This window comes from Canis aureus, chromosome 37 (assembly GCF_053574225.1).
Source record: "Canis aureus isolate CA01 chromosome 37, VMU_Caureus_v.1.0, whole genome shotgun sequence".
Classification (NCBI taxonomy): domain Eukaryota; kingdom Metazoa; phylum Chordata; class Mammalia; order Carnivora; family Canidae; genus Canis; species Canis aureus.
The window spans coordinates 712,100-728,238 of NC_135647.1; the positions used below are offsets into that span (position 1 = coordinate 712,100).

Below are 16,139 nucleotides of genomic sequence, written 5' to 3' on the forward strand. Positions count from 1 at the left end.
TAGATTGACTCTTTCCCAGAATGGGAGAAGGAAACCAGAACCACATTTTCAAACCTGAGAGACTCTAAAATCTAGAAAACAAACTGAGGGTCATTGAGGGGAGGGGGTAGGAGATGGGGTAAGTGGGTGATGGGCATGAAAGAGGGCACGTGATGGGATGAGCACTGGGTGTTATACACAACTGGTGAATTACTGAACTCTACCTCTGAAACTAATGATATGTTGGCTAATTGAATTTAAATTAAAAAGAAAGTCACAGTGGAAACTCCTTGGGTTATTATCTGACATATGTCCAATCTTTTGCCTTCCATTTGAAGCTCTACACTCTGAAAAATCAGTAGCCCTCTCAAGTTCCTGAAGGTGTTCTGCCCAGAGCAGCTGCTTATATCCCTTAACACTGAACTACCATGATGCTCAGGGATCCAGGGCCTCAGAAAACAAACCTTATCTCTATATAAGTGGTAGCAAGGGACTCTTCCAGAAGGGGTATAGCTCAGTGGTAGAGTGCATGCTTTGCATGTATGAGGCCCTGGGTTTGAACCCTGGCACCTCTAGGCTTTAACTTCTTTTTTCTTTCCCTTTCTGACCTAACATCATTCAAAGCCAGTCTTCAAAAAATACTGATTTAGCACTCTTAACTTTTTTTTTGTTCTATTCCTGCACATATGGAATGAAAAAACATAACAGATTGTCTTGAATTCCTCCTCTTCTCTGTGAGATGTGAGCCTCCATATTACCTAAGGTGGCTGGGACAGCAGAGGAAGGGAAAGGGAGGGGGGAGAACAGAATCCTACAACAGCATCCCTTGAAGCCGAGCAGAGGCTTGCACAGGAACCAGTGGCACACCTTGGTCCCCGTGGTCCCCATCGTATACTTTTACTGATGAGAGGGAAAGACAAAGAAGATGACACAGCATCGCCTTACCTGCATTTTCTTTAGTTCTTCTTGTTTTCTGGGCCAAAGACAAAATGAAAGCAGCAGAACCTCACTGGCTGCCCTTTCAGGACCCAAGGACCTGAATGGAGAGGGCCATCAACAGCTCAGTGGGACAGTGAGTGGTGGACCCCACCTGGGAAAGAAAGAAATACTTATCAACCCATTCTCAATTGATATTCCATAACGTCCATTTCCCTATATTACTTCACTCATCCTGTTTTCACTATCATTTCAAATCTTTCAATAAAACACTGCCTGCAAATCTCAGTTACCATCAAATGAAGGCCCCCACACGAAGAGGTAGGAAGAGGTTTTTCTGTCACAATGGGAAAGAGACGCAAAGCAAAGACATTACAGGTGTGTTGGATGTCTCTGCAGGTGCAGGAAACCCACTTCCTCTGTCCTATGACATCTGGTTTGTGTGACCAGGGAAGCCCTAGAATTCTGATCCACGGAGGTACCTGCATCAATCCGTTAAGGCTGCTGTAACAGAGTATCACAGACTGGGTGGTTGAAACAACAGAGTTGATCTCACAGTTCTGGAGGACAGAAGCCCAAGATCAAGGTGCCAGCAGGGTTGGTATCTGGTGAGATCTTTCCACCTGCTTGCAGACAACTGCCTTCTCCCTGTTGTGGTACCCACACATGGCCTTCTCTTCGTGTGCATCCCCCTGGGGTCTCTTCCTCTTCTTATAATAAGGGGCCCACCCACAGGACTGCATTTGACCTTTCTTACCTCCATAAAGGGCCTGTCTTCAAATAGTAACACTAGGGGTTAGGGCATCGGCATATGTCTTTGGAGAGGAGGGGACACAATTCAGTCCATAACTGCACTCTTTTTTTGAGAGAGACAGAGAGGGTGAGCAGGAGGAGGAGCAGAGGGAAGCAAAGGGAAAGGGTGAGAGAATCTTAAGCAGGCTTCATGCCCAGGGTGGAGGTTGATAAGGGGCTCAATCTCATGACCCTGAGATCATGACCCGAGCTGAAATCAAGAGTCAAATGCTACCCCAATGGAGCCACCCAGGCACCCCTATTACAGCATCTTTTAAGAAATTCCAGTGCTTTGTGGTTTCAAAACTGCTATTATCTATGTCCTTATTTCCTGTTGGATCAAAGTGTCTCTAAGAGGAATGAAATTTGTTTCCAGCTTGTCACTTTCACTGTCTACCAGGCTGGGACGTCCTTATTTCCAGGTTCCTTTCTCCAGTGAAAATTATCTACAGCAGGCACTCAGGAGGGGGACTGCCTGGCTTCAGAAATCTGCTTGGCTGCTGACTGGCCATGTGCCCTGAGGCCAATTCTTTGTGATAGGATGCATTTTTTGGAGGGAGATAATGTTGTCATTTCATGTATGTTCTGTTATCTGCTTGTTTTCTCTAGGCATTTTTTAAAAGATTTTATTTATTTATTCATGAGAGACACGGGGGTGGGGGGAGAGAGAAGCAGAGACACAGGCAGAGGGAGAAGCAGGCTCCATGCAGGGAGCCCGACTTGGGACTCGATCCTGGGTCTTGATCCTGGGTCTCCAGGATCAGGCCCTCCTGGGATCAGGCCCTAGGCTGAAGGTGGCGCTAAACCGCTGAGCCACCTGGGCTGCCCTCCCTAGACATTTAAGCCAATAGTGTATGGGGTGATAGAAAGGACACTGAGGTGGGGGACGGTTGTGTGGAATTAGAGCCCTGTCCACTTCCAAAACCCAGGTCCAACCCCAGAGCAATAGTTTAGGTGACTTTGCAGGTCACACCATAGATCTTCTGCTTTTTCTATAGATGAACTCAAATGGGTACCTGGAGACTTACTCTATCAAGATGCCTGGGGTCTGATCAAGCTATTTAGGTCTCTCAGTTAGAAATCCAAACTTGGACCACTCCAAGCCCCTATGGCAAAAAGTGTAACTGTTCTCTCCACTCTTGGGGTTGAGGACTGACCCCAGCTACCTCCCCAGCCCCACTAATTTGGCCAGTTCTCTCGTCTAGGATCAAAATGCTAAAAACTATAATATGAATGAATGGTAATTAAAATATCTCCTTAGGTTAAGTCAGGCATGTGCTGCGGAGAGACTTGTTGGTGGCTCACAGGCCCATCCTTCCTGTCCTTGGCAGAAATCCTGCTCCTCCCCAGCTTTCTACCCTCACACCTGTACTCTCCGCCCTAAGCCTACCATGCTGCTTGTCTCTTATCTCTTAAAGGGCCTTCTGTTCAAGGTAGCTTTGCCCTTTCCCGCCCTCCAAGCTTCCAGGAATCCGACCCATCAATGCAGGAGCCCATTGCAAAAGCGAGGGCAAAATTCTGGGAGACAAAGCTGGATTTCAGAGGCTGGCTCTTGGGAAAGGAGGCCTGAGATGCTACGGCTCAGGTGGAGTCCCCACACCCTACACATTGAGCTGTGTAGACGAGGTAACTGCCTTTCTGAAAACCATTCCAAATTAAAATATCCAGTTACTGCCTCGCTTTCTTATTTTTCATGTCTTGTAGCCCAAGCTCAAACAACAGCACACTCGCCCCTACCTCCGCCTGCGATGCCCAAGCACAAAGACGAGAAATCCGCGGGCGTGGCTGCCACAGTGTGGGTTCCGGGCTTACCAGGCCCCAGAAGATTTCGGATTCCTCCCAGACTGACCGACGGTAGCACCTCGTTTGGGCTGAGGGCGGGAAGCGCCTGTCCTTCGCTCGGGACCGCGGGTGTAAGAACCTAGAGCTGCAGGCAGAGCTCGTGGGGCAGATGCTCCGGCGGGCGGCGGGATTCGGCCTGCGGTGGGGCGCGGCGGTCCTGGTGCCACAATCAGCCCCTCGCATCCCCCCGCCTCGCTCCCCGTGTGTCTCAGAGCCAGAGCCGAGGCGCTGAGGGGAAACCCACCCAGACACAAACCTCGAGACCAACCTGGAGACCAGCCCTGAGACCAACCCTGACACCAGCCCCGAGACCAGCCCTGAGACCGCGGAGTTGGGCCTGGCCTTGGCCTGGTTGGGGACAGCGGGTCTTCAAGTAACACCAGAAACTGGGACTTCATCAGGGAACCACACTCCAGCCCCTGGGGATCGCTCATGCTTCTGCTGGGTATCCACCTGGCGACTCTGGTGTGGTCTCACAGCCCCGGGGGCAGAGGAGAGGATGCTGTAGATGGGAGGATTGAACAGAGAACTCGACTTTTTATTTTGAAATTGTTTCAAGCCTACAGAAAAGTTGCAAAATGAGTACCCAGAAAGACCACATACAGGTAACCCAGATTCATTCGCATTATTTTTCCTCTTCCTCCTCCCTCCAGATGTGAACACTTGCAAATTATTATTTTTTCTGATTTCAGAATAACTTGCGTGCTCTCATCTTATTTCTAATCGTTCAGTGCATGGTTTTTTAAGACAAAGGACTTTCTCTTGTAAATTGCAAAACAATTTCATATTCTGAATTTTTAACAATAGGGATACTATTATCTAATATCCAGTTCATATTAGAATTTCACCAGTCATTCAAAAAAATGCCCTTTAGAGCAACGTTCCCCCAATCCAGGACCCACTTCAGGATCATGTATGGCGTTTGGCTTTCTTGTTTCTCTGATTTCCTTTAATCTGGAATGTATTCTCAAACTCTTTGTCTTTCATGACATTGACAGGTTTTGAAGAATTCATGCCAGTTGTTGAGTTGAATGCCTTACAGTTGGGGTTTATGTGATGTGTCTCTGTGATTGGACCAAGGTTACACACTTCTGGCAAAAATACAAGTGGTTGTAGTGTATTGCAGAAGGGTTTTGCATTTATTGGTGGTATTATAACTAAATGTAAAGCTCCCCCTCATTCACTTAGTTTGAAGGGAAACACTGGAGGCCATACAAGTAAGTACTTCATTCCTCATCAAAATTTTACCCATAGTTTTAAAATAGATTGGTGCATTTTCCTCAATCATAACCATGTTGGGTGGCACACTGGTGATACTTTACATCTATCCATTTTTAAAAAAAAATATTTTTTAAAAGTACTCTCTATACCCAGTGTGAGGCTTGAACTTACAACTCAGCGACCAAGAGTCACATACTGCACTGACTGAGCCAGCCAGGTGCCTCTCAATCTATTCCTTAAATATATTCTTTTTTCAAAAAGATTCTAGGGGATCCCTGGATGGCTCATCAGTTTAGCTCCTGCCTTTGGTCCAGGGTGTGATCTTGGAGTCCTGCTGGGATAGAGTCCTGCTGGGATCCAGTCCTAGGATTGAGTCCTGTGTCAGGCTCCATGCTTCTTCCTCTTTAAAAAAAAATAAATAAAAAGATTCTATTTATTTATTCATGAAACACACACAGAGAGAGGCAGAGACATAGGCAGAGAGAGAAGCAGGCTTCCTGCAGGGAGCCTGATGCAGGACTTGATCCCAGGACCCAGGGGACCAAAGGTAGATGTTAAAGCACTGAGCAGGCATCCCTAAATATATTCTTTCCCATTTATTTTTCTTCCTTTTTAAGATTGATATATAATTGATATATAAAACTGTATTATTTTCAGGTGTACAACACAATAATCTGTGCAAAATGATATCACAGTAAGTCTAGTTAACATCTATCACCAAAAAACCCACAAAAAAGGTTTTAACCACACACAGTTAATTCTTTTCTTATGATGAGAATTTTAAAGATCTACTCTCTTAGCAGCTTTCAAATATGCAATACTGTATTATTAACTGAAGGTTTTCTGAATTACATATAAGGCATGAATGTGTTCTCTATCTTGAGCACAATGTTTAAGTCTTTAAAAGATCCTCTTGAGAAACTATCCAACACCTTTTACACAAATAGATATTCCAATAGTGTTGTAGGTACACAGTCCAGCTACTGTATTAGACATTTAATAAACAATGCTTATGGTGTTCACGAAGCAAACAGGAAAAAAAAAAAAGCCCGACTCCTTAATATGAATGTCCATGAATCCAACCAATATCCAGATTCTTCCAGGTATAAAAACAAAGAAACATCACTGAGTAATTCTGGAAGCTTTCCTAGTTGTGCTTTTATGTGCTCAAATAGCTAAGTACGTTTCTCCTCCTGCCACCAGCGTTTTTACACACAGGCACACACACACTTATGCATCAGAACTCAAAGATCTTTGTATTTGATACTTTTCTAGACTCTTCTTCAGTGAAGTCTGCCCTTTCTGTCTTTCCTATCCTATTTTGCCAGGCCTTTAAGTCAACTAGGGGGAATTCTGCCACACTAATCAGTTTCTGTCATTTTCAAAATAGAATCAAAGGTAGTTTTGCAAATATAGATAAGAGTTCATCATTAGGCAAGTAGGATGAGAAAGGCAAGCAAATACTAAGAATGTGGTTGGTGCTATAAACTGGAACTTCAAAAACAAAAACAAAAACAAAACAAAACTGGAACTTCTCTTGGTCTCTAGAAGTTCCAGGGCACATAAGATTAACCAGCATAAACACCAGGGCTCAAGGACAGTATAGCTAGGAACTCACCTCTTTATTTTCCACAAGTATCATTAATTAATTCCTAACCCCCAAATTTGCAAAGAAACCTGAGTTCTTCAGTCCCTCCACTCCTGCAATCATTCCTTAGTCTGTCTCCAGGTCCACGCACTCTCAAGTTCTGAGACACAGCAAGTTCACAAGCTTCTCAATTCGACACATCCCAAACCAAACTCACCTCCATCTTCTTTTCTCTCCCCCAAAAGATTGACATATAGTCCCTTTCAGCTTCTCCTGTTTGCTAAATAACTTCGCTGTACTTTTATTTCTCCAAATTTCATTCTGTCTCCCTAACTGCATGTTTGTTTCCCTTCTGACTCATTCTCACAATTCTCCCATTCTCTCCATCCTTCAGGCTGCTTTGCAGTTCCTGCTGAAAGTCTTAATCCTCTGGGCTACTGATGGAGCTTGCTAAATTGCCTCTGGGCTTAGGGGGGGAGGGGGGAGAGGAAGAGGAGGGGGAGGAGGAGGGGGGAGGAGGAGGGCAGAAGAGAGGTAATTGGGCTCCAACGGAAAGACTTTCCACTCTTCCTCATCTTGTGACTTAACCCAGACCTGTCTCAAAAAATTAAGGAAACTAAAGAAAAAATGTGTGGGGTCCCTTACGTAGAAAATTTTTGTGACCCTGGGTCAGACAAATATTTTGTAGATAAGACAACAGAAGCATTTGATAAATGCAACCTCATCAAAAAATTTTAAATCCTGTTCTGTGCAAAATATGTTTAAGAGAACAGAAAGGCAAGTGTCACAGACCATGAGACAACCTCTGCAAACCATATATTTGATAAAGAATTTACATCCAGAATATATAAAGGGCTCTAAATAATCAACAATAAGAAAATCTGATTTAAAAATAGCAAAATATTTAAGCAGATACTTTGCCAAAGCAGCAATAAGGATGACAAGTAAGCAAAAGAAGCTCAACATCAGTGATTAAGGAAATATTGATTAAGGCCATAATGACACACCATTGCAGTTATAAGAGTTGCTAGAATCTAAAAATGTTAGCCATACCACATGCTGGTTAGAATGCAGAAGAAATGAAACTCTCATACACTGTTAGCAGTAGTAGAAAAGTACTATTTTGAAACACTTTGGCAGTTTCTTAAAAAATTGAAGCTATACCAACCCCATGATCCAACCACTCAAATCCTAAGTATGTATCCAAAAGAAAAAATAAAACAATTGTGTCCATACAAATTCTTGTGTACAAATTTTTGTATCAGCTTTATTTGTAATAGCCAATAACTGGAAACAATCCAAGTGCTTAGCTTAAATGGGTGAATGGATAAACAAATTGTGGTATATCCATACCATGGAATACTACTCAGCATAAAATGGAGTAAACTATTGATACGTTAAACATGGGTGAAACTCAAAATAATTATGATGAGTGAAAGAAGTGAAATCAAAAAAGTAAATATATGATCCCATTTGCATAAAACTTTGGAAAATTCAAACTCATCTATAGTGACAGGAATTACATCAATGGTTGCTTGGGAAAGGAGAGGCAGGGAGAAGTAGGGAGTGGAACTCAAACGTTTTCTTCCTCTCCCTCTCTCTGTCTCTGTCTCTGTCTCTCTCTCTCTTTCTTTCCCCTTTTCTCCCTCCCTCTCTCCCTAACTCTCCCTCCCTTCTACCCTGCCTCCTTTTTTTCTCTTTTCTAAACTTTCGAACCAGCTGTAGGGTGAAGACCACTTCTGAAGATATGGAATTGAGGAACCCAACATGATTGGAAATGAGCAATAATGATTTTCATTTTGCATATAGGCTGTCAAAGTGCTTCCTTGGTTTTCTAGAGCAAGATATCCTGGTCTTGAAGTTGGCCGGTGAGAAAGGCAAGTGGTCTAGAAAGTGAGGAAGAGAGTGATTACAGACCAAAGACACTTGAAGAGGTGGGTGCAGACAAGACAGCCAATGGAAATCAGGTAGAGTGATCTGTGGAGGAGAAAGACGTGGTAGAGAAAAAGAATGAAGGGAAACTCCTAACTCAAGACTTTCCAAAGTGGTTCTCAAAAATAGAACAAAACAAAACACAGGCATTAGGGCAGTAAGAAGATCTTAGAGAAGACTGTCCCTGGCTGGGAAGAACCTAGGAGCAGGAATGGTTTAAATCTGGACTTAGAATTTACTATTCTGGAAAACAATCCAATTTAGAAACGTAGAATTAATTCAGTTAACAGAATAAATTTTCTGACACACACACACACACACACACACACAAATGGCCTTGCCAAAGAATACAGAAGATACCACATTTCCTAATATATCACAAAACAAGCAGTTGTTGTCCGGGGGGTGTAGCTCAGTGGTAGAGCGCATGCTTTGCATGCATGAGGCCCTGGGTTCAATGCCCAGCACCTCCAGAGGCATTTCTTTCTGTTTTGCTCCACATTGGTACATTCTTTCAGGGATGCCAAGTCCACTTTTCTGTTTTTTTGTTTTTGTTTTTCTGCTCACATGGAAAGTAAAAATGACTGGTGAAACATCAGAAGAAAGAAAGGAGAAGGAAAGACTTATTCAACATCCCCAAATGCAACCAACTTTGTCACCTGGACCATCGTTTTGCAATAGGACTTAAAAAAGGAAGATCCAAGTGAGAGGAAGAGAAAGAGGGAGAGAGAAGGGATGAGTGGAGGAGAGAAGGAGAGGGAGAGACCCCTGTGCAACTTCTTTAGCCAGAATAGCTAATCCTAAAGACAAGAGAATGAGAGAAATTAGGGTGATGTGAGCAAGATCTCAACTGTCTCTGGAAAAACACTTCAGATGGCAAGCCGAATGCCTTGGACAAACAACTATCCCTGATCCTTTATTACATACCAGGAACAGAATACAGGAATTCAAACACAGGCTTTTCTTTCTTCAGTTAAGAGCCTGAAAAAAACGACCAAGGAAAATCCCGTCATTGATCTGCTTTAATTTTGGAGACAAAATAATGTTCATCCCTGGCAATACAGAATACTTCACTTTCAGGCAAATCAGGTAATGGAGAGGTCTTGGCTTCTAAGAAGTCAACCGTCTCCTTGTCTCCTTCCCATTCGACTGTACCTGAAGATGGCGAAAACGAGATGCTCTGCACTGAATGCATGCTGTGGCAAGAGACCCTCTCTTTCAATAAACCAGCCCCCGTGAACAGTGTTTCTGCTCAAAGATTTTCCTTTGGGGACTAGAGGAAGTGATGCTGTTTCCTTGCACAGACAGTTTACATGATCTGCAGGTTCTGCTTTTGCTTCTTTTGCAATAGCCAGTCTCAGAAGCTGCTCTGTGAGGAGTCTGACTACAGTGGGATCAGCGTGCTATGAGAAAGCCCAACCTAGAACCATGGAGAGAAAAGTGAACAGGAAACTAGATAGAGAAGCACTGATACACCACAGTGGAGCCTCCTCAGACCTTTGAGTCCAACCCTGCTACCAGCTAAATAAAGAGCAGTGAACAGTCCCAACTGGCTCCAAGCAGCAGAAGGGACCCAGCCAAAATTTCTGACCCAGAGAATTGTGAGCAAATGTAATGGATGGTTTAAAGTCGTTCAATTTTGAGAAGTTTGATATGTAGTCTGCTATAATTAAAACAGTCATAGATCAACAAAGAGGGTCAAAGAAGAGATAATCATCTTATCTGGAAGCTCATGGTAGGAAATGAGACTTTTACTTTTGTTCTAAGGAAAATTTAAGACCATAGCAAAGAGTATAAATTTTAAAAAATGAGATCGATGTAGGAGCAATCCCGTTTTTTTTTTCCATTAATACCAATAATAAGTTCTTTATCTACTAGGCTTAGTGGATAACTTTAAGTCCTTACTCTACCCACTTCTAAAGAGCCCTCTCCTCCCAGCCACATAAATATCTGAAATTCGGGTTCAGAGATGTCTGCAGATTGTAATGTGCTTAGGGCAGACATCCTCAAGAGGCGAATCCACAGACATTTAAATTCTGTCATTTCTAAACCCAAACTATACATTTCCCTCTTATTGCCCTACCTATACACAAATCAACAAACCAATAACAACAACAACAAACAATTCTCACCCCTCCTCCTATATTTACTATTCTTTGCAAAAGGTATCACCATCTGCAAAATCCAACCTGCATGCTTTCCTAAATACTAAGTATTAGACTTCAGTAAGAGTCCAAATCCTGTATCAATCTACCTTGTTCCTCAAATTTCTCCCTTGCCTTTCATTGTTAAATTCACTGTTTCATCTATCTAGCAGATCCTTGAAAGAGCCTCCAAAGTTGCCTGCCTAGGTCAGGACAGCGTAAAAAAAAAAAATCACTGTACTGTACACATTTAGGGCTTTCTCAATCTGTTGCAGTCCTGGATTTGACCTCTCCTGCCCACGCCCCGCCCATCCTGCTTTTTAGAACCCAGTCGAGTCAACAGCAGGCTTGAGAGATGGAGCAACATAGGCTAACGTGCTCTTTAGAAAGCCCCAGTTGATTTCCGTATAAAAGTTGGAAATAACAGAGAGGAAAAGGAAACATGATTCTTCAACAGGACTTGAACTTAAACTCCTATATCTCACACGAAAAGGCTAAAACGCCACTGCTGACCTAAATCACTTTCACGATGAAGGTGCTTCCTGAAATCTAGTCGAACTGGGCACATTTAGTTTCAACAGAAACTAATGCGAGCCACAGATACAATTTAAATTTTATAGGAGACCCGGGAAAGCCTCGAGCGGGTGGGGGTGTAGCTCAGTGACAGAGCGTGTGCTTCGCGCGGCCGAGGTCCCGGGTTCAACCCCGGCTCCTCCAACCGTACTTTTTCGTGCGCTTAGCCACGTTTCTCCTGCTTTATTAAAAGAATATACAGTCCAATGTATTCTCTTCAATATTATGCCATTGGACCATTATGCCATTATCCATGGGACTTGGTGCCACCCAAGACACGAACATTCACAGAAGAGAGAAAACGAAGACAGCTGCACTCGTCAGCCTCAACACCGCCTGAAACACCGAGCTGCAGCCCCATCCACAGACCCATTCACTTTAGGTCTCATGAGGCAGAATCCCTAAAGAAAGGGAAGAAACAAAACAAAACAAAACAACAACAGCAACAACAAAAACAGAGAAACCAGGTCTGTGAAGTTTCGTGAGCTTTAGAGCACTGTGCGGTCCAAGGCGCAGGGGCCGGTCTCCTCTGCTCCCCAGCGCGCCCCAAGCGCGCTCCCTGCGCGCCTCCTCTGCGCCCCAGTGCTCACCCCGCAGAACGCCCCCGGCGCCCCCCACCCCCGCCTCGGAGCCCAGGTGGTGGCGCGGGGCCCAGCTTCCGCAGGGGTGGGGAGTGGGGTGCAGTCTGCAGGCGTCAAGGGAGCCCAAGACCCGTGCCTAACGGACTTTTAAAGCCTAATCTGGGAGCTGGAGACCGCCGGCTCCGCTCAGGCCAGCGAGCACCCGCGGACCGCAGAGGATGGATCCTGGAATCTGGCCCCACTCTTACTGGTATTTCATATTACACTGACTTTCACGAGAGCTTTACACAACACGTATACCGGAAGGCTCCCCCTAATTCCCACAGGCCCCTCAACCACAACACCTCGCTGGAGCTACATACATCTCAGACACACTGACAAACAACGGATTTGAAGTCCTCACCCTCAAAAAAAAAAAAAAAAAAATGAAGTCCTCACCTTCGACATTTCCTCGCTGAACATTTTTGTCCTTCAATCTTTAAATGCAGGAACGCCTCGTGGCCCCACACCGAACGTCCCGGAGGAAGAAGTGGCCAAAGGTTTTTGGGTGGGAATAAGGACAAATATATAAGCTGCTTGTATTAAACCAAATAGCACCGATTACAGAATCAGTACAAACTATAGAATACGGAATATCAATGCTCTGCACTTTGTTTTCTGTGCAAGTCGCATATCGTTGGGCGAATGCACCAGAATCATTCCATTTTCTTTGCAAAACCTTTCCATGCTACCCTTTGTATCAGAAAAGAATGCTTTAAAATGTGAAGTCGAAATGTAAAAGATGAAGTCTAGATTGCCTCATTTGGAAAAACATTCCTTCCAACTGGTCTGAAATCATGAGAGGGAGCAGAGATGGGTCAAACCCCACACAGCTGCCTTCCCCAACTGAGCCACGGAACCCCTGCCAGGGCTATCTCTGGGCCACCCTCATCCAGCTATGTTGCTGTCACACTGCGGTCTAGATTATTTCTGGGCAAAGGCTAAGTGAATGAGCTTTCCTTCTCTTTGATTCTCATTCTCTGACACCCTCTGGGTTGCAGAGTAATCAGCCAGGAAAAACAGCTCCGACCACCATCTTCCATTTTGCCAATCACGGATTCTTTTTTCTTTTCTTTTCTCCCCCCCCCTTTTTTTTGTATTTTTTTTTATGGAGTTCAACTTGCCAACATATAGCATAACACCCAGTGCTCATCCCATCAAGTGCCCCCTCAGTGCCTGACACCCAGTCACCCCATTGTCCCCCACCTCCCCTTCCATTGCCCCTTGTTCATTACCTAGAGTTAGGAGTCTCTCATGTTTTGTCACCCTCTCTGATTTTCCCCAATCATTTTCTCTCCTTTCCCCTATAATCCCTTTCACTATTTTTTATATTCCCCGTATAAGTGAAATCATATAATGATTGTCCTTCTCGATTGACTTACTTCACTCAGCATCATACCCTCCAGTTCCATCCACGTCGAAGCAAATGGTATTTGTCATTTCTAATGGCTGAGGAATATTCCATTCTATACATAGACCACAGCTTCTTTATCCATTCATCTTTCGATGGACACCGAGGCTCCTTCCACAGTTTGGCTATTGTGGACATTGCTGCTAGAAACATCGGGGTCAGGTGTCCCGGCGTTTCATTGCATCTGAATCTTTGGGGTAAATCTCCAGCAGTGCAATTGCTGGGTCATAGGGTGGCTCTCTTTTTAACTCTTTGAGGAACCTCCACACAGTTTTCCAGAGTGACTGCACCAGTTCCCATTCCCACCAACAGTGCAAGAGGGTTCCCCTTTCTCCGCATCCTCTCCAACATTTGTTGTTTCCTGCCTTGTTAATTTTCCCCATTCTCACTGGTGTGAGGTGGTATCTCATAGTGGTTTTGATTGGTATTTCCCTGATGGCAAATGATGTGGAGCATTTTCTCACGTGCTTGTTGGCCATGTCTATGTCTTCTTTGGTGAAATTTCTGTTCGTGTCTTCTGCCCATTTCATGATTGGATTGTTTGTTTCTTGGGTGTTGAGTTTAATAAGTTCTTTATAGATCTTGAATACTGGCCTTTTATCTGATGGGTCATTTGCAAATATCTTCTCTATTCTGTAGGTTGCCTTTTAGTTTTGTTGACTGTATCCTTTGCTGTGCAGAAGCTTTTTATCTTGATTAAGTCCCAATAGCTCATTTTTGCTTTTGTTTCCCTTGCCTTCATGGATGTATCTTGCAAGAAGTTGCTGTGGCCAAGTTCAAAAAGGGTGTTGCCTGTGTTCTCCTCTAGGATTTTGATGGATTCCTGTCTCACATTTAGATCTTTCATCCATTTTGAGTTTATCTTTGTGTATGGTGTAAGAGAGTGGTCCGAGTTTCATTCTTCTGCACGTGGCTGTCCAATTTTCCCAGCACCATTTATTGAAGAGACTGTCCTTTTTCCAGTGGATAGTCTTTCCTGCTTTGTTGAATATTAGTTGACCATAGAGTTGAGGGCCCATTTCTGGGTTCTCTATTCTGTGCCATTGATCTACGTGTCTGTTTTTGCCAAGCACGGATCTCAGGTAGGATTCTCCTCTTGCTCTTTAGGGCCCCACGGCATTTTGCATGGAGCCATGAAACTGCGTCAGAGAATCTTTCACATGAGAGTTAAAAGCCATGAGAGATAAAGCAACGGAACTCTGGCCACAGAACCCACGAGGGCCTCCACGTGTGGGATACCTTTTTCCAGGGGAAGGGAGTAGCCGACCTCTAGAACCTCAAGGCCCCAACCACAGACATGCATGGCCCACCTTAACTCAGGTGACTTCAAGTTGGAACTCCAGGCGTGTTGGTCCTTCTTTGGGAAATCTGGTGCTATCACTGATTTCCCACATCATTACACACCCGGGTCTCTGCACCTCCAATGCTCTGGCCATCATCCCAGCAGGAAATGCTGGAGGAAGGGCACAAGAGAACAGAACCTGAAACGTGGCCTCAGGAAATAGATCCAGATAGAAAAAGGAAACATCCCAAATAGAAAACAGTAAGTATATGTTGTCACAGTCATTGCATCACAGTCAGGAAACCTGGCAGTGGTTTTGTCTGGAGGACTCTGCCTTCTGTCTTTGAGACCCACAAAGTTGCACAAGGAGGGGGTGGTTCTGGACACAAGCAAGCACTGCTCCCAGTAGCAGTTGTCCTCTTATAACAACCTCCCACCCCACCCCACCCCACGGCTTGTGGACCAAGAGTCAAACCTCAGCCATGACAAGGGCTCAAAGAATAGATGCTTCCATTCCGTTGGCAGAATTTGTGGTGACCAAATATGGTAAGTTTGGGGAGTGATCCTAAGTTATTGTGTCTTCTCGTTCATTCGCTTTTCCTTTTTTCTTAGAAAAAAATTATTTTATTTATTCATGAGAGACACAGAAAGGTAGAGACGTAGGCAGAGGGAGGAGCAGGCTCTATGCAGAAAGCCTAATGTGGGACTCCATTCCAGGAATGCGGGATCACGCCCTGAACCAAAGGAAGAGGCTCAAACACTGAGTCACCCAGGCGTCCCTCGTTCACTTTTCATCCCTATACTCTTTTTTTTTTTAAAGATTTTATTTATTTATTGGAGAAAGAGAGAGAGAGGCAGAGACACAGGCAGAGGGAGAAGCAGGCTTCATGCAGGGAGTCTGATGTGGGACTCAATCCCGGGACTCCAGGATCACGCCCTGAGCCAAAGGCAGCTGCTAAACCGCTGAGCCACCCGGGGGTCCCGTCATCCCTATACTCTTCTCCCTAAACGAAATCTGCACCTTCCTGAATATCTCGATAAGCTGCAGATCGGCTCCGCTTCCTCGGTGTCCCGGCCGCCTCCTGTCCTCCCCCTGGAATCACAGGGAACCACTGGGCGAGACTCAGCTGGTGCTGGGACGTGGCCGAAATGGGCGCCTGGAGAAGAAACAACAGTCAAAAGTAACTTGGTGAGTGCCTTCGTGGCCCCGAAGCGACCGTCTAAGACTAGAGAAAGGGCTTTGGATCCGAATGCAGCGGTTGCCCAACCGGGGCGTCAGGAGCTTTACCAACACGTGCAATCCCTGTTCCACCAGAGAGCTCACCGGGTGCACGATCACTGGCTGGGGAACCGGGAGCTGGGGGAGGGGGGAGGGGGCAGGCGTGGAACTTAGATGCCTCCCGGTTGAGGTGCTTGTCGTCCAGGGGGGAGAACCGCTCCCTGGGGTGTGCAGCTGCGGTACGGAGGGAGCTGAGCTGTGGCACAGTTGAGTGAGGAGGAGTCAGTGCATGTGGGTGCTGTGGAGAGGCAAGAAGTGTGCAGGAGAGGGCGCCTCGGCGCGTTGAGGGGGAGGTTGGGGGGAGGAGCAGGAGGAACCAGAAGGACCCGGGGGACTTGAGCAGGTGGCGTTGGATCCATACCTCTGGATCCTCACCAGTACATATCTTTGGGCAGCGGGGCTGCGCCTCCGGTTCCACCTGGGATGTAGGGTTCCCAAGGTTCTCTGCAACCCACGGAAGGTGAGCTTAAAGCTGCTTGTCCCACGTTTCAAGACAGCTTGCTGCTCCTTCCCCCTCTGGACATAAACTTTTTTGACAAT

At 45.2% G+C, this 16,139-nt stretch overlaps 1 non-coding gene across 1 annotated transcript; it reads left to right on the forward strand.

The window, feature by feature from the left end:
* The first annotated feature begins 8,691 nt into the window (after positions 1–8,691).
* On the forward strand, positions 8,692–8,763 carry TRNAA-UGC (transfer RNA alanine (anticodon UGC)). The gene has a single exon. It is a non-coding gene; the product is annotated as a tRNA-Ala (tRNA).
* The last annotated feature ends 7,376 nt before the right edge of the window (positions 8,764–16,139 follow it).